At 37.0% G+C, this 21,775-nt stretch overlaps 1 protein-coding gene across 2 annotated transcripts in view; it reads left to right on the forward strand.

Moving 5' to 3' along the window:
• LMO3 (LIM domain only 3) overlaps window positions 1–21,775 on the forward strand; it is a 55,334-nt gene that overhangs the window by 20,854 nt on the left and 12,705 nt on the right. The gene's annotated exons all lie outside the window — the stretch shown is intronic.

The following is a 21,775-nucleotide window of genomic DNA, read 5'->3' on the forward strand; positions in this document are numbered from 1 at the left end:
GTCAAATCTCTGAGGCTTCCATTTTTCCCTGCCTGACATGAATGCAGCTATTGATCAGACACGTCCCCCTCCTTTCCATCTTGATTTCTCTACCATGTCAGTCCTAGATCAGCGTTGACTAAGGCTCTAGTGTGGTAAATTGGCAGTGGTGTTCCACCCCCTTTTTTTCTGTGCCTCCAGTGTGGCTAAACATTGCTGTAAACAAATGAGTAACATACAGATTGATATTCCCTGATGCTTTATAACAGGTTGGGTGTAAATCAAACTCTTGCCACTATTTACATTCCATCTACTTTTCCATTTACTTTTAATTTCTTTTATCTTATCTATGTGGATGAGGTGCTCTGATTCCTTTTAAGGCCAATGTTATGTCCATGGCTCCATTCCCTCCAACATCCTGTGGGTCTTCCTTTTATGAGGTATGTCCTTTATCTTCAGTATCTTTAGTATATTCTTTTCTATAGTCTCTTACCCTCCATATGTGAATGTACTCAAGACTTTCCTATTTTGAAAAAATATTCTTTATCCCTCAAATGTATGTTGGGATTATCCGATCCCTTTACTGTCCGCTCTTTTTAAAGAATAGTCTATCCTCATCACTCATACTTTCTTCACCTCATTTCTTCCTCACTCACTTGTGACCTGACTTCTACCTCTAACCTTTCTACTGATATTGCTGTCCCTGATATCTCACTACTAAAGCCAATGGGCATTTTCTCAGGAATCATCTTACAGTCTCTTTTCTCTTTTAATAGCATTGACCACTCCTTTCTAAAAGCTTTCTACTCTCTTGGATGCCATGACCCTACACAGTTCTGATTCTTTTCTGGGTGTCTCATCGCCATCAGATATGTAAAAGGATGAAGGATTGTATCCTATGAACACTGACCTTATTGTGGTATATTTCTTTTTCCTAGGAGATGTTATCTGTCTTTATGGTTTTAATTCCTACTCACATTGTGATGACTCTTAAATCTGTACCTGCAGTCTTCTAGTATCCTCCAAGCTTAAGCTGTGTATATCAAGCAACTTCCTTAACACCTGCAATGAATGTTATGCAGAACCTCAATTTCAAAATATCTAAAACTCAACTTAGACAAAACTAACATAACTTTAATATAGTAACTTGACCTGATAAAGACAATATAAAAATACATAGAAACTAATTTTATTTTTGAATATAGATACAAAAACTTGAAAGGTATTAGCAAATAGTTATCTGTCATGTATAAAATTAATAATACACTAAGAACAGGTAAGGTTATTTCTAGAACGCAGGAAATGAGCACTAAAACGTATTTCAACTTAATTCATTACATTATCAAATGAGAGGAAGAAACACCATGGCTATAGAAATATGTGCCAGAAATGTGTTTGATAAAATTTAGCAGCCATTCTAAAACTTCCAACTAAAGGAAAATAGAAGGAAACCAATTAAATAGGTTTAAGAAAGTTTACTGAAACCTGACTAAAACAGTTAAATGCTAAAGTCATTTACATCAAGGTCAGGAAAAAACCAGAGATAGCTGTTGTCGCTCGTATTTAATGTTATTTTAAAGGGTCTTACCAATGTAATAAGAGAAGAAAATGAAGCAATTATATTAAAAAGAGAATTATTTTTTTGCAGATATTGGGAAAACTCAAGAATTAATAAGAAAATTTAGTATAGTAGCTAGATAAAAGACAAGGCAAATAGAATTTATAGTTTTACTCTATGCCAATAATAACTGGCTAGAAATGGAGAAAAAAAGAAATTCATTAAAAGTGGTAATAAAGCCTTTGAAATATATAGGCATTAGGGTACAGCGTTCATATGAAGGAATCTTTTGAAGGGAAAATTCAACTAAAAAATTGCCTCAGGAACTTCAGAAACCCCCTGGCCAAGTAAGCAGTGGGCCAGTGAGCCCGAGTCCTCTGTCACTAGTCTGCTATTAGACCCCACCCCTGATGTCAGCTTGCGGCCCCCAATCAAGATTTGCTGGGCCTCTGGTTAGCTCCCCTCTCCACCCCTGTGGCATTCTCACTGTTTCCTTAGCACTTCTATGGAAGCTAAGCCTGACCATCTGGAACCTGCTGGAATCCTAGCTCTGCAATCATGTAATTAGCCCAAATCATTGTTTCTATCACACTTTTTTCTCACCAAGTGTCAGAAGCCATGTGCACACTCCACTGTAATCTTCAAGGTAGCCACAGGCAAGGTCCCCAGTGGTTCTGTGTGCAAAATCAAAAGCTTCAGTGACCCATGGGGGAAAAAAAAAAGATTGTCCTGTGTTTTCCTTATTTTTCTTTTTGTACATACTAGATAAATATCATAGGAGAATCTCCACTGAACTGAGGGTAGAGCTCTTATGACAGCAATGGAATTTTGAGGGTTTGTTTTAACATTGTGAAATAAAGTCAACAGAATGAGACTCAGCATAGCAAATATTTCAGTTGTTCTAGGGTTCATGACTGTGGCGGTCAAAACCAGGTTAGAATCTTTGCCTTTGTGTATCTTATATTTTAGCACTATTTATGAAGTGTGTTATATGAACTGCACACTGTGCTAAGTGCTTTACAGATATAATTTTATTTAGCTCTTGGAAACTACTATTAAGCCCATTTTAGAGTTGAAGACACTGAGGCTAAGAATGATTAAGTCATTTCATCACAGTTTCCAAGGTGCGAGTGGTCAAACTAGGATTCAGATCCATAGTGTGACTCCAGAACCCATTCTCATGGGCTGCACTTTTTATGCGTAGTAACTGAGGACGTGGCTCCAGAAGCCTCACTGCCTGGTTCCCATAACTTGGACCTGTAATCTCTAATTGAATTGTCAGTCACTCAAATCCAAGCACTGATGAATTTCTCTTGTTTCTGTCCGGATAACCAATGCTTTGCTTGTACCTAACAGTATTTGTGATGTTAATCAATTGTAGTTTGGAAAAAAATTATTTAGTGGCTAGAATTTTATCAAAACATTGATTGTATGGTAGCATATAGCAAACATAAGGTTGAAGGATGAATGAATGTCTGCATGTAATTTAATGTGTTCAATAAGCAATGTATTTTTTGATAATAGATTTAAAACAAATAAAACAGGGCTGGCCAGTTAACTCACTTGGGAGAGCATGGTGCTGAAAACACCAAGGTCAAGAGTTCAGATTCCTGTACTGGCAAGCTGCTAAAAAATAAGACAAAATGTTAACAATCATCAATTCTGGATGGTCAATTCTATACTTTTAATAATTAAATTTAATAAGTGATTATTACAAAAGTGTAAGTACATTGCGGAAAGTTCAAAAATACAGATAAGCAAAAATGTAAAAAAAAAAAAAAAACACCGTAATCCTGCCAAAGCCTATTAGCATTTACTCCATCTATTGATAATTTGGATGTGTTGTCCCCCACAAAACTCATGTGGAAATCTGATTCCCAATGTGGCAGTGCTGGAAGCTGTTTGGGTTCTGGGGGCAGATCCCTCATGAATGTATTAATGCTTTCCCTAAGTGGCGGGATTAGTGAGTGAGTTCTCGCTCTGTTAGTTCCCATGAGAGCTAGTTGTTAAGAGACTCTGGCACCGCCTCTCTCTCTCTCTTGCTTCCTCTTGCCATGTGATCTGCTTGAACCCACCGCTGCCTGCCACTTTCCGCCATGAGTAGAAGCAGCCTGAGGCTCACGCCAGATGTACCTGTCCCAGAAGCATAAGCCAAATAAACCTCTGTTCTTTATAAATTACCCAGTCTCAGGTATTTCTGTTATAGCAACACAAAAAGGACTAATACAGAAAATTGGTACCGAGGACTGGGGTGTTGCTATACAGATACCTGAAAATGTGGATGCAGCTTTGGAACTAGGTGTTAGGCCAAGTTTGGAGGAGTTTGGAGGACTTAGAAGAAGACAAAAAATGAGAGAATGTTTGGAATATTTTAGAGATTGGTTAAATGGTTGTGACCAGAATGCTGATAGAAATGTGGACAGTAAAGGCCATGCGGATGATGAGGTCTCAGATAGAAATGAGGAACTTATCGGGAATTGGACAAAAGATAACCCTTGCTACACCATAGTGAGGAACTTGGCTGCATTTTGTCCATGCCCTAGGACTTTGTGGAAGGTGAGACTTAAGAGTTGTGGACTACAATGTTTGGTGGATGAAATTTCTAAGCAGCAAAGCATTAAGGAAGCTGCGTGGTTACTTTTAACAGCCTACTCTGAGTTATGGCAGCAAAGGCGTGACGTAAAGCCAGAATTTAAAAGGGAAGAAGAGCATAAAGATTTGGAAAATTTGCACCCTGGCCATGCAGTAGAGAAGCAGAGAGCAGGAGAAAAATGCAAGGATGAAGAAGATAATCTGGTTACTAAAGACAGCTTGGCGGTTGGGCAGCCACATGATAAGATCCAAGACAATGGAAGAAAAGCCCTGAAGGCATCTGGGAAGTCTAGAAGGGTGCCCCACCCATCACAGACCCTGAGGCCTAGAAGGACTGAGTTATCCTGGAGGACAGACCTTGGGGCACAGCTGCCCTCAGGAACCTGCTCCCTGCATCCCATCTACTCTGGATGGAGCAGACCTGCCTCAAGTGGCCCCAAACCTGGTTTGTGCAGCAGCTCTGGAGAGCACAAGCTGGAAAACTTAGTGTCCACATGGTGTTAAGTCTGCAGGTTGTGTTAAGTCTGCAGGCCAGCAGGACCTGAAAGCAGTGGAGGTGTGGCAGCCTCCTCCCAGATTTCAGAGGATGTATGGAAAAGCCCGGGGGCCCAGGCAGAGACCTGCCTCAGGGGCGGAGCCACTGAAGAGGCCATCTACTAGAGCAATGCTGAGCAGGAAAATGGAGTCAGAGCCCTCACAGAGAGCCCCCACCAGGGAAATGTCTAGTAAAGCCAAGGCAGCAGGGCTGCTGGTAACATGCAGCGCAGGCCTGGAAAGCCACAGGCACCAGCGCAGCCCACTGGCCTGCATCTGTCAGTGCTGTGGAAGCAAGGCTGCCTGAAGCTTTGGGGGCCCAGATGCCCCATTGTGCCCAGGATGCAGGACTTGGAATCAAGACTATTTTGGGGCTTTAAGATTTAATGTTTGCCCTGCTGGGTTTTGAACTTGTTTGGGACCTGTTTCTCCTTTCTTCTGGCCTATTCCTCCCTTTTGAAATGGGAATGTGTACCCAATGTCTATTCTACCATTGTATCTGGGCAGTAGATAAATTTGATTTTGACTTTTACAGGTTCATAGCTGGAAGGATTTTGGCCTTGGGTCTCAGATGAGACTTTGGACTATGGACTTTTAAGTTGGTGCTGGAACAAGCTGAGACTTTTGGGACTGTTGGGATGAAATGATTGTATTTTGTATGTGAGATTGACATGAGTTTTGGGGGTCCAGGAGCGAAATGATGGAGTTTGGATGTGTTGTCCCCCAAATATGTGGAAATCTGATCCCCAATGTGACAGTGTTGGAAGCTGTTTGAGTCATGGGGGCGGATCCCTCATGAATGGATTAGTGCTCTCCCTAGGTGGGGGTATTAATGAGTGAGTTTTTGCTCTATTAGTTCCTGCAAGAGCTGGTTGTTTAAAAAGACCCTGGCACCTTCTCTCTCTCCATTGCTTCCTCTCACCATGTGATCTGCTTGTACCCACTGGCTGCCTGCCACTTTCCACCATGAGTAGAAGCAGCTTGAGGTCTGCACCAGATGCAGCTGTCCCAGAATCGTAAGCCAAATAAACCTCTGTTCTTTATAAATTGCCCAGTCTCAGGTATTTCTGTCATAGCAACACAAAACGGACTAAGACATCTATCATTTTAAATCTTTTTCTATTTATATTTATACACATCTACATATTTTTATTTAATTGAGGTTATATTTTTACCTACTGTTTTGTAACCTGATCTTCTCATTCTATCATCTATGTTTTTCCATGGTAGCAAATTTTCATATAATCTACTATATTCAGATTTCTCTCTTTGTCTCCAAAAAAGTTCTGCAAAGCTTGTTTTCCCAATCAAGGTCCAACCTAAGGTCACATATCATGTCTGGTTGTGATGTTTCTTAAGTCTCTCGCATCTTGACCATTGCCATTTTTCATGATATTCACTTATTAAAGAGACTGTAGAAGTTGTGCTATAGAATGTTCCAGCTTCTGCATTTGACTGGTTGCATCCTTGTGATGTCATTGATCTTATTCCTTCTATTCCTCATGCTCCCAGTAAAACAGAAGTTGCTGTTATAGCTTGATAAAATTCAGATGTACATTTTGTTCTAGAATCCATGATTAATGACGTATGCCTTATATTGTATCACATCAGGAAACACATAATATCTGTTATCTCACTATTAGTGACACTAAAGTTAATAACTGGATGCTGATAAGCTGATCCGGCTTTTGCACAGTTACACTTTTCTCATTATGACCAGAAAGTATCCCGCTCAGTGTTCCTTGAATACCAACAGATGTCTGGTTCCCCACTGACCATTCAACCTAATAAGTTTAAAAACGGTTGGTAATCATTTATCACTCCGTCTACATTTATTAACTGGTATTTTTTCTGTACAATATAGCTTTCACTCAGCAACTGAATCTATTGGTTACCCTGAAATATAATTCCTACTAGAAAAGCTAGAAAACAATTTGCTGAATTCTTACTGAGTGTCTAGTGGGGTAGGTGGGGAGAGGTGAAGAGAACGGCAGCCCCAGCCTCTTCCTACCTTTTAAGCTAGAAGATTCCACCAAGGTGGTTTATCTTTACTTGGAGTCCTGCTACCCAGCCAGTACCCTGCCTAAGATTCGTAAACTTTTTTTTCCCCCTAAATCTTTAAGCCATAATGTTGACAAGAAGAAGCAAGGAACTCTCCACTTATATACATCCATGTAACCTTTTTAAGTCATGGGTATACCATCACTAAATTGTCAATCAATTAAATGTAAACTTAGGAGGTTACATAGTACCTACCAGGAAACATATTTCTTACCAGTAGCATTAGGCACATTAGATTTTAATTCTGAAGTTCACCGAACAGCTCCCTGTGAAGCACACCTTTTGCTTTTCCTAGTAGGAATTTTCGGAACAAGTAGAGAAATTTGAATAATTCTTTATTCTTCGTTTCTTAAGTCTATTGAAAAGCAGCCCAACTATTTCATGATAGTTACTCTGAATATTTAAATAATGTGTATCTAAGGGAATATATATAATTTAATGCTAGAAGAGAAAACATTTTATTCTGTTTTAAAAAAATCCCTATGGAAGTTTATGACCTTTATAATCAATGCCTTTTTCAAAAACTAGGCTCTAGAGAGTGTTTGGGTTGGAAAAGGTCACCTATTTGCAATGATATACTCTGTCAAGAGTGTGTAGAACTGTGATATACTAGACCTTAACAATGCAATCTATTTCATTAGAATAAAGAACTTTTTTTTTGCTTTTTATTTAAAATCAGACTTTATTAAGTATATAACTATGAATGATTTCTCCTCGGATATATTCTTTTAGGAATGAATGTGATGCTTACCGCAGTGCTCTGAAATTTTTAGAGCAGAGGCTCAGACCTGAAAATGGGCCGTGTTGAGATGTGTTTACACCAAAGACAGCACAACCACCTCCTCCTTTCCTACTCCTCTGTCCCTTCTACCTGCCTCCTGCCTCTCTACCCCAACCCTATTTAAGGTTAAAGTGGTGGAAAGTTATTTTTAATTTATATTATTTCAGTAAACCAAGTAAAACATTGTGTTTCTCAAACTTGAGTAGTTTATACCACCTCTGGAAGAAAAAAAAATTCTCTTAGAATCCCCCAAATATTCGATGTACATGAATTTGAGAAAATTGCAGTTTTGTTACTTTAGGTAGTTACTTAACATTTTCTAAGTTTAATTGAAGTATAAGAATTCAAAGGAAAGCACAAACTCTGTTCCCTAGGAAGATTTCTGATAGGAGACCAAATTGGTGTGAAGGATTGAGAGAATACATTTCAGGTGAAAGTAACTGCCTACCAAGCCCTGGAGTCCATTGTAAATTTAACAGTGAGGCAAATAGCTGGTCGAGTTAGGTGTAGAGTTTATCAGACAAAATACAGGATACCCAGTTGAATCTAGATTTTGGATAAATAGTGGATTTTTTTTTTTAAGTCTAAGAATACTCTGCGATATTCGGGAATGCTAAATCTGACAGCTGTAATTAGGTGGCTCATTTAGAAGAAAGTCGGAGAGAACTATGGTCCTGTACTATTGGTCCAGAGAGCTATTTTAGGCAGTCTGAGTATTATTATGCTGGGGCAGGGGAGGGTGGCATGTGATATGTAGCCATTGTAAGTTATTGAACAGATGTGTGAAATGAGAAAATTAGTGTTTTCAGGAAAAAATCCTCTTCCAGATGTCTCCAGGAAGGTTTGTTATGAAGAGAATGCACTTTTGTTGTTTTTGTTTATCATGTACACTTGTCTATCTCTCCAGCCCTAGACTGCAAACACTCTGAGGACAGGAAAGTGTCTTATTTGTTTTATTTTACCCAGCATCTAGCAGAAAACCTGGCAGATAATAGGTACTCAGTAAATATTGACTGCAGAGCAAAAGGAGGCAGTGAGTTGAATAAAATATTTAGGAACACTTAAATGAATGTGATAAGTGACAACATAAAGATAACAAAGAATAATTGCCAGCTGGTTAGGAAAATCTGACTGTAAAGCTACACGACTACACCAATTGTCTGGTTAAGGCAACTTTATTGTTAAAGTAATAGCTAACTAAAGCCAAATATTTCATTATTTTAGTTATACTGTTTCCATTTGTACTGTCAGGGCTAGGGCTCAGACCCTTCCAACTCATTGTACAGACTGGGTCACCAGACCCCTCACAGGCCAGGCTGGGTCACCAGACCCTCCATATGCCTGGCTCAGTCATAGACCCCTCACACACAAGACCATGCTAGGTAATTGGGAAAGATCCTGGGAGCCATTGGCAGACAACACGAGCTCAGTCCTGAGCAGTAGCAGCAGCAGCAGCTAACAGCAGCAGAAGCTGCAGGGGTGCTGGCCTCTCAAGGCATCCTGGGAACACTGGCACAAGAGCCTCCAGCAGCAGTAGCAGCCTCCCCGTGCCACCCTTCCCTGCTCCAGGGGCATCCCAGGGGCAGGCAGGCCCTGTGGATCAGAGCCACTCATCCTTTATACTTAAGTCTATAATCCAGGACACGTGGGTGCACATACACAATTACATTAGACAACCAAGGAGCACCTGGGTCCATGTGCATATTTACATCAAATGCTCAGCAAGATTCTGAACATCTGAGGGGCCCTGACCATTTTCCTTCACTTTTCCTACAGTGACTTTAAGAACTGAGCTAACTTAGGAAGGCTTCATGGAAGAATTGTGATAAGAGATGGTCCTGGAATCTGGAAAGGAGATTTAGGAGATGGATCTTGAAAATAAGAAGGTTTGCTTCCTCACAACACTCAGCCTGACGTTGGTGCTTCTGAGCTGCCTACTTCATTTAAGTGTATCCTATGCTATCGTATGTGTGCTGTTTGTTAATTCTTTAGAGTAATGGCATAATGATGGTAAAGAAATATTACCAGATATGATGGATACAGATGATGCCGGTTACAAGTTTTCTGCAGCTGCTAATAACAGAGTTCTGGTGTGTTGGCACCTAAACCATCTTGACTGTGATCAAAGACAAAACTGATTAGTGCTGAGTTTCAGCAATTAGATAATGATGTTGCCTAACAAGATTGCAGTGTATGTAGCTTTACTCAGTGTGGATTTACCCTTACTGGGTTATTTCTAAAAGAGAGAGTTTAGGAAAGGATGCAGGGAAGGCGGTGTGATCATTTCTTCTTAACACCTTTCAGATGCTTTATTTTTGACTTTTGCCTGTGGGTCTTATGTCCATTATACACAGAGTTCAGAATGGGATTCTAAAGTAGGTGGTGCTAATCTAGTAGATATTTATAATATCCGTATGTGAATTCTGTTTAGTTGACAAAGAAAGAGTGTTAATTTCCAATTATATCCCTACTATGTAATTCATTAATTTCAAGGCATATGACTGTTACACATTTTAGGTGCTGAGTAAAGAAGGCAAACTATCAGGGAGTTTACTATCTGGCAGGAAAGAGACAAACAGAAGGACATAAGCTAATACAAATTCTGAAAGGCCAACGTAGTATATGAAAACAAGTGTTTAAACATCCAAAGGAGGATGTCATTTATTCTGCGTAGGACATCAGAGGGGCTTCATAGATCCAGTGACAGTTGAACTGAATATGGAAAAGTCATAGTTTTCCAGGAAGAATAGATTTATTAGGGGCTCAACAGGCAGGAGTAATAAGAGACCAGGCATAAAAGTGGATGGTGAGTCCAATGAGGAGAGAGCATGTATGAGGTGAGGTGCGGTGATGGGATAAAAGAGAAGAGGACTGGGCCATACAGGATGGACCTTTCCTACTCCCGTGCATTTATCTTGCACACAGTGGGTAGCTATAGAAGGTTCTAAGCAGGAGCAATGCGTTGGATCTATGTTCTAGGAAATTCCTGATTGCAGAGTGGAGGGTGAAGAGTAGGGCAGTACAGGCTTGTAGAAAAGAGGTTCAACTAGGAGGGCATAGCCTGAATGCAAGGCAGAAATGGTACATGCTAGACAAAGGTCATTAAGAAAGAGCACAAGAGGCTATATCTTTTAAGAGAGTGGCAGGGGTTAATTTGGAGGCCTGAGGAGAGAAGGAAAAGTAAAAGGTGAATTTGAGGTGTCTGGTTTGAAGGACTTGCAGATTTTCAAACATCCATTCTGACATTGAACATGGGGGTGGAGGTAATGTAGTCTGCAGAAGAGAAGGATGTTAGGTGCTAGGAGAACTAGACTTATTCTGTAATTTCCAATGAGTAGAACATCTAGGGAGACAGATTTTTAGCTCTAAATACAAGCACTTCCTAGAGGTCAGGAAGTAAAAAGTGGTCTGTATTAGTCCATTTCTGTTGCTTATAACAAAATACCCAAAATGGGTGATTTATAAAGAAAATGAAATTTACTGCTTAGAGTTTCAGAGCCTGGGAAGTCCAAAGTCTAGGGAACACATTTGGTGAAGGCGTTGGTGGTGGCAACAGTGACCTAGGGGGTCTCACATGGCAGAAAATGGCAGGGCAGAGAGAGACTAACCTCCTCATTCATTCTCCCTTTAAAGCCCTCAGAACCATGCTTCTGATGACCATTATGAATATATTCATTATGGCATGATCCTACAATCTAATCACCTCTTCAAGGCCCCACCTTTCAATTACCATAGTAGGATTTCCCACCCTCAACAATTACAGTGGGTATTAAGCTTCCAGTATATATATGAACTTTGGGAACACAATTCAATCAATCCAGAGCAGGATCCTTAAGAGGTGGTAGTGAATTGCCTCTGAGGTTCCTTTCGTTTTTCTGTTGAGGCAAGAGGGGGAATCTTAAATGGCCAAGGGTATGCAGTCCAGCTCTCCCATTAATGATCTGTGTGACCCTGGACATGTTATATAATTCCGAATGCCTCATTTTCCTCATCCATAAAATGATGGAATAAACTGCTACCTGCCTCATTCCGTTTTTGTGAGGATTAATGAGAAAACCCATATAAAAGGCTTAAAACAGTGTCTGGTACAGATACAGAGCTCAATAAACATTAGCTCTTATACACTAAGCTCTTACATAAAATTGGCCAGATTTCATATTGATATTGATTTGAGATTTTTTTTTAATTGTAAGCACAGGAAAATCTTTTGACTGATTCGTCTAATTTGCTGAGTTATAATTATCAGAGAGGACTTTTAGTTGCTTTTTCATTTAAAATGCTTCATAGACAGTATTACCTTTAGTGTTTGGAAATTGATCTTATGCTTAGGTGTTGTAAAATAAATAAAGCTTCCATTTTAGTGAGGTTTAATCCGGATGGGTTTATGTATTAATTTTGAGCTGCAAAAAATAATGTTGAGCTTTTTATAAACACATGACAGATGTCATAAGGTTAAATTTAGATCATCACTTGGAAGTCCGTACTGGGTTATATAGACTATGGATTGCCCTGTCATCTTTTGCTAGATAAGAAAATACCTTTTCCCTTGTATGTTTTTTATTTGTTTCTTTTTGTTGCTACTTTGTCACACTATGTATCATACCTTAACTGTTAAGAGAGGAGGTCCCATAGGAGGTAGCATCAGTCGGGGTCTCAAAACACATAGACTCTGCCAGGTTTCCATCAAAGCTGATAGAGACTATGAGTTCTTAGATAAGTCATTGCTACCTCTGTGCCTTTCCTAACCTATAGAAAGGATGCCACCTGTCACCTCACAATGAGTATGAAAACGATTAATCTTTTTAGTCCAAATTTTTACAAGAATTTCTTTTCTAATAGCCCAATAAACCCTTTGCACTTGGAAACAAGCTATTTTCCCCTACTATGTGCCCTGTGGTTAACGGAGGACAGATAGAAATTAACTCCATTGTGTTAGTAAGAAAACTAAGACTTAAAATTTTTAAAGCGGTAGAAATAAGGGGAATGTTCCTAATTCAGGTTTTATCCCCTACCTAAAACAGTGTTGGTTAAATGCTTTGAACCTGTCAGAAATAGAGTGTGGAAAAAAATACCATGTAATATCAGCCTGCCAGTCTGGGCTGTCGGGAATATCTATTATGCCATCTGTCACAGGAGATTTTAGGTTGGAGAGCAGCAAATCTGTGACTGGGGACTCAAAGTTCAAAAGCAGAAGGTCTCTCTTCTCTGCACACCGTGCGGCATCTAAATCACTATCTGGGAGTCAGGAGCTTTCATTGATCATACATTTTGCATCTACAATGTCATAAAAAAAAAAAAAAGGTTTAGAGAGTCACTATTTATAAACTTTTTTAGGGGTCCTGTCACTTAAATCAGCATGACTGAGATATGTAATGCACGCAGACATGTAATTTCTAACCCTACTGACTTCCTCTTATTCTGGGGCTTGGTGGTGGTACATTTTTCAGCAAAGTGGGTAGAGGAAGGTTGCTTTTCCAAGGGGAACAGGTGAGCGGCAGGTCCGCCACGTGGACACATTTGTTACTTCGGGGAGCAGAGCAGCAGCAATTAGGCGGTGGAGTAATGCTCTTAGGGGCACGGGCTCCAGCCCCGTAATACATTCCTCTCTTAATGTGACTTGATGTAGATAGAGTGAGGGCCTATCAGGTGTGAAAAGCCCTGCTGCTCCTGGCGTGGAGTGGCCTCCAGACGGTGATTTGGCGACGTCAATCTAGTCATGCTTGATTTCGACACTTAACGTGGTAAAGCAGGATTTCTCTACCCCCGATCAACTTCTCAATTAGCAAGCTGCCTTGTGTAACGGCCTTGTTTTGCAATCCCTCAGGGCTGCTTCAGGGGTCATTAGGGTGAGAAAACTTGAGCACCAGCTCAGGCTGGAGCAGAGCAGGAAGGGAGCCTCAGAGATTTCCTAAATACATATAACCCTTTTTCAAGTTGTCTGCTTTCATGGGATTGATTCTTGGCACATTAAGAAGCTTAAGGCTCCAGTATCTTCTTTAAACTGCCCCCCTTATCGCCTCTGCAGCTGACAGGTTTTTTTTTGACAGGCTGAGAGTAAAAAGAGATAACTAGTAGGTTAGTGCTTTATTTATACATGTGGACACACAAGCACATCGAGAGACCCGTGCACACACGTTCAAATATCTTTTAAGTTGTCTTTTCAGGGCCTTTGGTTACCAATAATATCAGCTGTCAAACGATTACAATCCCCTCAGTTTTTTATATTCAGTATATATGTCTGAGTTCAAAAATCTTTGTTTCTGCTATATCTGTCTTTTCTCAATAATGGTTTTAATTTGTTCCTCCCTTAATATTTTCTTTTTTAATCCCAAATAATATTTACATAAATAATGTATATTAATTTGAGGTCTTTGTAATGGGCATTTAGAAATAGACATTGAAATATATTTATTCAGCATGATTTTTTTCCCTATCCGTTATTTGACTGAGTGGCTTATTCTCAACTTAAATAGAAAAAAATTATTTTTTTCTTTCCTTAAAACACACATAAAGAAAATAAACACATAATGAAAACATAGAAAAGTATCTTGAGAACTGTGCTACTTTGAAAAACATCTCTACATTCAAGCATTGTAGGTTTCATATAATATATAATTCATAATTATATAATTATTTCATATTTTGATAACATTTTCATGTTCACTTGCTATTACTACACTGTTAGACAATTAGATGAATGCATTTATATCAAATATTTTAGCAGGTTCTGCCTTAATGTAATATTCCTAGAATAAATTATTCTAACATATATTCCATGAATAGGTTTTTCCCAAAGTAGTTTGCCTCAGTTTTGTACAAAAATATTTACTTCATTGTCACTGAGTAGAGCGTTATGTGGTTCATAGTATATGCATGGTTCTAGAAGCAACTGAACTCAGAGTATTTTATAAATTAGAAATCAGATATACATTGATGTTACACACCTCGATACACACTGCATTTTTTGAAGGGTTTGACATCCAGTTTTAGATCAGTTAGGAATAGTTAAAATTCTGGACACTGTGGCATAGCAATTTCTAAGAGGTACTTCAAATAATAAGTCCTAAAGGCAGGACAACAAAGGACATACCTTAGTAGCTTTATCTTTTTATAAAGAAAATACATACACATTCTGAAAACAAAATCTTTATTTAAAGTCAATGCTATGGAAGTAGCACTTTATGAAAAGAAAATGTTTAAAAAACTATGCAAAAAACATTTTGAATGCTTATGAACAATGCTGTATGTTTATGTACAAAGATTGACAAGTTTAAATGGAATCCTTTTTTATTAAAAAAATTCAACTTTAATCTTTTTTCTTTAAGATACTGTATCGAGTGTTGTGTTAATTTATAGAAAGCATCAAATTTGAACAAGTTAATACTAATGAGTTGTGCTTTTTTTCTTCTACAAAACCATTTTGTCTTTTTGAGTCCCCTTCCTTTTGTTAATTTTTTATTACAAAAAGGAACACATCTAATCCTACAAATAATTGTTTTCACAGCTTTATTTTGATAACTCTTCTAAATCCCACTTTAGGGCAATATAAAAATCCTTTAAAGGATTCTCAAATTAAAATATGTATATATTAAATATGTATATATATATATATACTAATCCATGTTAAATAAAAGTTGTATACCTTCCCTTTTTTCCTTGGATTTAAGAGAATGTTACAAATTCAGCCTGACAACTAAAAGTCAGATTCTCCAAATTAGTTTTTACCTAAGTCAATTGCACTTTCATTAGAATAAAGAATTATAGAATTTTTAAATTACACAAAAACTTTTTAAGGGTATTTAGTTCAATCTGCCTATTTGGGTCAATGAAGGAACTGAAGAACAAGAATTTTGAAATTCCTGAATTCTGATTAATTTTGGCTATTACCTGGGTTGCCATATAATTTTCTATCCAACCCAGAACACTTTTCATAAAGATAGCACTATTAAATGAGGCAACAGGTATGCAAGGGATCTTCAAAAAGTTCACAGAAAGGTTTGTATTATCTTTTAATTCTATTTTTCCACAAACTTTTTGTAATACCTCCAGGATTGTTCTAGGAAATTGTGATGTATGAATACCCTTGCTGTTACAGGTATTTACCTATAATAGCATTGAGAGTACTTTCTCAAAGTATTTAAGAATAATTATTCATTAAAATACTGAAGAAGTAAATGGTATCAGATGTTAAATTTGCTTTGTAGAATATACTTTCAAAAAAAAGAACAAATGAAATATATTTCATAAATCTTTGGTAGTTATGTCAATGGAATTTGGAGCTACAATGTACTCTGATGCCTCCATAACATAAAAACGAGGATAGTTAAATAATTAAAAACAAGGATGAATATCTGTGACATTTTCTGCATCCCTTTTCTTGAGTAAATTTAATTTATAAAATAGATTACACAATGTCCTAAATCCTGATATTTACCTTAAAAGAAAAAAAAATAGTAATTAGAATATTTCTTCAAGGAAGTAAGGTAAAGATTTAAATAAAATTTAAAATTAAACTTTAGATAATCCTACATTTTAGTTTTTATATAGGTTGCTGTTATTCTCCTACATAGCACTTTTTCTTTGAAGTATGTCATAATAATTAATCCTAGAGGAAATGTTTGTCTGAAATTTTAGCAGCTAGATGAAAGAATTACATAATTACCTTATCTAGTCAAGGTAAGTGATTTGTTTACTTTTCATAAATAATCAAGCAATTACTGTCAATAAATCGTAATCTCTGTATATAAAAGATACACTTTACATCAAATAAATGAGTTTTGCATTGAAGTTCAGATCACACTGTCATCACCCAGTTGGTGTTTTCACTATGGAGCTTTGGTGAGCCTGTTTAGTACCTGAATGAATGAGTGGCACTTAGAAATATGGTGAAATGACACATGAAAATATTAAGTGGTGTATTTGGCAAAGATCAAAGAAAAGGTCTTTCCCATACAGAATGACCTTCATCACCTTCTTATAAGTGTTTTTGTTTTCCTCTTTATTTTTCTGTTCTGTTGAGTTGCAGTATTTTAAGTTCATTAGTTATGAGATAGGCAAAAATAATAATTTCAAATATGGCATCTCTCTACTTTCTTGTTCCCTTTTATATATTGTGTATGGAAAGAAAAGTGTGAAAAAGAACGATTAAAAAGAAGGAAATTATGGGCCTCTAAGTAGTCTGTAAAGATATCAAAAGACCTCAATGCTGATTTTTAGGAAAGTATTACTTTAAAATTTTCTGTCTGGAAAGACCTATTCAATTTTAAATAGACAAAGCTTTCTGAAACTCATGATAGAATAGGCTATCACTAAAAAAAAAACTTAAAAGCTTTTATTATAAAATTGTATAAAGCATATTTCAATTAGCATTTATTGTAGTGTGGCTGAAACCAGACCAGAATTTATTTCAATCTACCAACAGCTTCCTCGGTTCTATCAAGGGAGAGATATATATAGTAACTAAATTCCCCACAATATCTGTAAAATAGTTATAGATTGTTATGCTCATATAATTGTGGCCTATTGCCCTTTTCTTTATTATGAACTTACCTTAAAATCAGAGCAGGGATGCTATAGTGATTAGATATAACACCATGAATATTCATAACCAAATAAAAAAATTATTTTTCTGTTATTTAAAAAAAACCCTATTTCTAGTTTTAGTGTGTATGTGTTATCCTTTATTTTACTGTTTCTTATTTTCTTCTCCCTTTTCCTATTCTAGCTGTTTCCATAACTATATCTAAAAATTTGAAAAATTCTGTCTTTTAAATATCACAACAATAAAGAGCGAGCTTGACAAATTTCTTTTATTCTAGCAACACAAAATTCTTTTCAGGCCTAAGATTTTGTGATTCTATGAAATGCTTGTACAATTGCCATATTTGCCCAAAAATATTATCCTCATCAAATGTTGAGAGAAAAATATTCAATTTTACTTTTCTCTGAATAGCTTTTCCCAGTAGGCTGCTGTGCTGATCATAAATAGCAGTAACACCTGCTCATAAGGCTTTAGAAAATGGGTATGAGGAGAAATTGACAATTATTTGTTGAAAGTGAAAGTATAATATTTAAACTCTCACTTTTAATAGTCAGATGTGGAGAGAGAGATGATGATTTTATGTAAATCAGCCATTACCCAAGACTTCTGTCCAAAGCAACCCCTTCTTGCCCCATTTTTACAAGGACAAACAGAGAAGTATAGTGAGAAAAAGAACAGATCTGGATAAGAAGAGTTAGGTTAACATGTTATCTCTGACAGTAAATAATTGTGTAAGACATGGGGTATGTTCTGCTTTACATAGCAGAGCTAGGACAGGGCCAAGTAACCCAAGCATCAACATTCTTCTTCGTATATTGTTCTATTTTTGCCTTCATGGAGCAGAAAGTGGTAAGTTTAGAAAGAAATTAATACTGAATAAGCCTGAAACTGGAAGAACAGGTGGGACATTGTCATCTATTTAAGATTATGAGTGAGCTATAATGATTCGCACTATTAGCATACATACTTTAAATTTATGTTAGAATAAAATGTCTCTGGCCTGTATTTATTTATTTATTTGTTTCCATTTTTAAGCATAGAACACTAGAGGAGAGATTTCTAGGATGGATTTTAGTTAGAAAATTCTGGATCCCTATTTGTCTGAAAGTAAAGATTGTCATACATCCAGCGGTATAAGGAAAGCTGAGCTTATAAACCAGCACTGTCCAATAGAAACGAAATGTTATCCTCATATTAGTTTAAAAATTTTTAATAGCCAATGAAAGTTTTTTAAAATTTATTTATGTTTAATTGTCCAATATTTTGGGGCTATAATGTGTTGTGTCAATTCATGAAAATTTTTTTAAAGGTGAAATTAATTTTTAAAACATTTTATTTGATACAGTATATCTAAAAGATTGTTATCGCAATATATAATCAAAATTTTTAAAATTAAATTATTCATGAAATATTTTACTTTTTTGCGCTTTGAAATCTGGTGTGTATTTGTGTATCACACTTAGAACATATCTCAATTCAAACTAGCCACATGTCAAATGGTCTATCACACATGTGGCTGGTGGCTACCATACCAGTCAGCACAGCTATTAACAGAACGAATGGGTAGTCGGCTTGGCTTATGAGTTGATTGAAGGTGAGTAAGGAACCAGCTCTATGGTGAAACTTCAAGGTCCATACCCAAGGTGTAGAGGGTACTGCTGCTTCATTTGGTTTTCCTGGACTATCTCAAGTCCAAATCTATTTTGAATCACAATCCCCAAATTGGAGTAGATTCTGTGATTGTTTATGTCAGAGATTTCTAACCAGTCATTCATGGAGCTTGACTTGGTTCTTCCGGAATGATAGATTCTTATAAACCTGGTAAAGTTTTAATGAGAAATTAGGTCTTCCTAGAATATTTCCTTAGTCTTTTCTTTACCGAGCATACAATCCCCAGAGAGACAGACGACAATGACTTTCACCAAAATCTCTTTCTTTGCCTTTAGCACTCCTTTTTAATTTTCTATTGCTGCTAACATAATACTAAGTCTAGATCTCAATAATTCAAAGATAAATAAATAAAAAGGAAAAAAAGTTGAATCTTCTCCCATTCTTTTCAGGAGTAGCTTTTTATCTATAGTTTTATTGGCCCCACCATGTAGTTGTTTAGATGAGTATGAGCTGATACTCAATAAGTCCAACCAGGGGTTGGCAGGTGCTCAGGAATTAGTCCCCAGAGTTGGGTTTGCGCACCCAGCCCCATGCTGCCTGGTGCTGTTCTGTCTGATTCAAGGAAGAGTGGCATTTTGCTTGAGCATAAGAGAAGGACAGCATTTTGAGGATGCTTTTAAGATGCCAGTGCACCGAATGTGAAGCCGCAGTCATCCAGGCTGTAGTCACTCATCCCTCTGCTCACGTTAACCTCAGCCTAACAGACTGCTATCATATTAGCCATTGAAAAAGATATTCTTTAAGTAAACCCTGATCTTGACCATCTCCGGGCTTCAGCTGACCTTCGAACATCAGCCCTACATGACCTTCTTTCAATTCCCACCAGTTCTCTACTTGGGAAATGCAATCTGTCATTGAAGTCCTACTTAGATGATCTATCTTCCCTGGCTCTGCCACACAGGCCTACCAAGTGACATGCCACCCTCGCTTCATGGCATGGCACGTCTCCCCTTCTGCCCTTGATTGTCCTCCTTGCTGGCTCCTGGGCAACACACAGCATATTCATCTTAACTTCTCTCACTAAGTACCTGGCACATAGTAGGCATCTATTTTCATTAAAAAGAATTTAGGTAGCAAGGTGTGTTTTTTAACATATACATGACTCTATAGTATGGACCTTTGATAGTTTTTTACTGAAATTGTAGTTAGGCACTTAGTAAATTTAACTTAATTTTTTCTCTCACCCTTTTTCCCCTCCCCCCCCATTTTTTCAATGTGATATCTGCCTATTTGTGTGTGTGTGTGTGTGTGTGTGTGTGTGTGTGTGTGTGTGTAGAAAGAAAGGAAATATACATATACTATACATGTATATATTATTATATATTAAACATTAGTTTCAGTAAATGGCTTTTATGTTTCTGTTTGGCATGATCTGTATATGTTAAGACAGAAAAATATCACACAAAGACTAAATGTCATAAGCTAAATTAGAGTTAATTTCATAATTGAGTACTTTAATTCTATGATATGAATCTCTAAAGTTCCTTTAGACAGGAGATGTATCTTCTTTAAAATATGCTCAACTTTTTAGCTTTTTCATCTTAACTTTAGGAAATTTCAAAAACATCTATGAGCACAAATGCACACTAAAAATGTGTGGTAAGCCTAACTGCAACAATTAGAAACATAGTTCAAAATAATATTAGATATGTTTTATATTCTTCTCTGTACATTTAAACATGTTCAGTGTTTCCTTTTCTAGGTTGTTTTTTTTAAATCCTACAACATCTTCATTTTTATGACAGTGGAGCACATACCAAGACCCCACAGGACAGAGAATAATAGGTTCAACTCTCTTCAGCCTAGTAATGGGTGAGCTTTTTTAAGCTTAAAACAGAAGAACTGACTGTTTAACATGTTTTCATTCTCTCACTACCTTCCTTAGTTTAAAAAGTGAAATAGGAAAGAAAGGAGATAAGTGTATTTGCAATAGACAAAAAAAGCAGTTGCCATTCTCAATCTGTGAAAGTGTTGTATTCCTTCCTCACATAACTTATTCAGTAAAACTTCACTGTCCAGCAGTCAAAAGTTAAAGCTCTTTTCAATTGATTACAATTTCACACCTATAGAAAGCCAAACTCTTCCTTCTCCGTTCATCTCTACAGAGGTGCTTTTGTTTTTTGTTTATATAGAGAGAGAGAGAGAGAAAAAGAGAGAAAATGATAAATAAACTAGTCTTATCTTCAACATTTTAAAAAATATTTACTGTTAAACTTATTCATACTTAAGTCACTAAAAGAGGACTGCCTGATGACTAGAAGAAAAAATTTCATCTTTGTTCAGAATTAAAGTTTACTTCAATGATATTTATTTGTGCATTTTTCCGAAGTAATAAATTGAGTCAAATACTATGCCTTCCATAGCTTGGGGGAATTTGATTTAGTGACTTGCGCCACTGACCTGGTTAAAAAAAAAAAAAAAAATCTATAGAAACATCTGGTGCTCTGAAACAAAAGACACTAATACAATGAACACTCATTTTCCCCTGATGCCTGTGGTAAACCATATTCATTATTGCTATGTTAAATGATTATATGTCTTGAGTTTTTTTTTCTACCCCCCACTCCTAGGAACTTGAGAAATGAAAATATGCTAAAGCATGCAGAGTTCACCTGATTTACAACTATGTTGCCAAAGCTGTTGAACATTTAGAAAAATACAAAATGTTCTAGGTTCCTTTCAAAAATATAAACATGTTTTCTCTTAGTTCTCTTAGTTCCTACTATGACACCCGTATGCAAAAATTAAGTATTTCTCTGGGCATGCTCACCACAGTATGGGAGGTATAATATAGCATCCAGATAAGCTGAGTTCCTACGCATAAGAAAGTTGTCTGTCTGGTTTTCATCTTCATGTCTGTTTTTAGATTGTCAATACCACGTAGTAAAAGCAAAAATGGAATGGAAAAGGGACAGAAACATCCTTTGCGATTCCTGCAAATAGTAATATGCACTGATATTGCAGAGATGATACTTGTCACCTTTGTACTGTAAGTCTGCTTTGGGTAGTATGTCAGAAACAGGATAAAGGTCATATTGCTTAAAGCCTATTATGAGCA

Source organism: Cynocephalus volans, chromosome 12, assembly GCF_027409185.1.
Source record: "Cynocephalus volans isolate mCynVol1 chromosome 12, mCynVol1.pri, whole genome shotgun sequence".
Classification (NCBI taxonomy): Eukaryota; Metazoa; Chordata; class Mammalia; order Dermoptera; family Cynocephalidae; genus Cynocephalus; species Cynocephalus volans.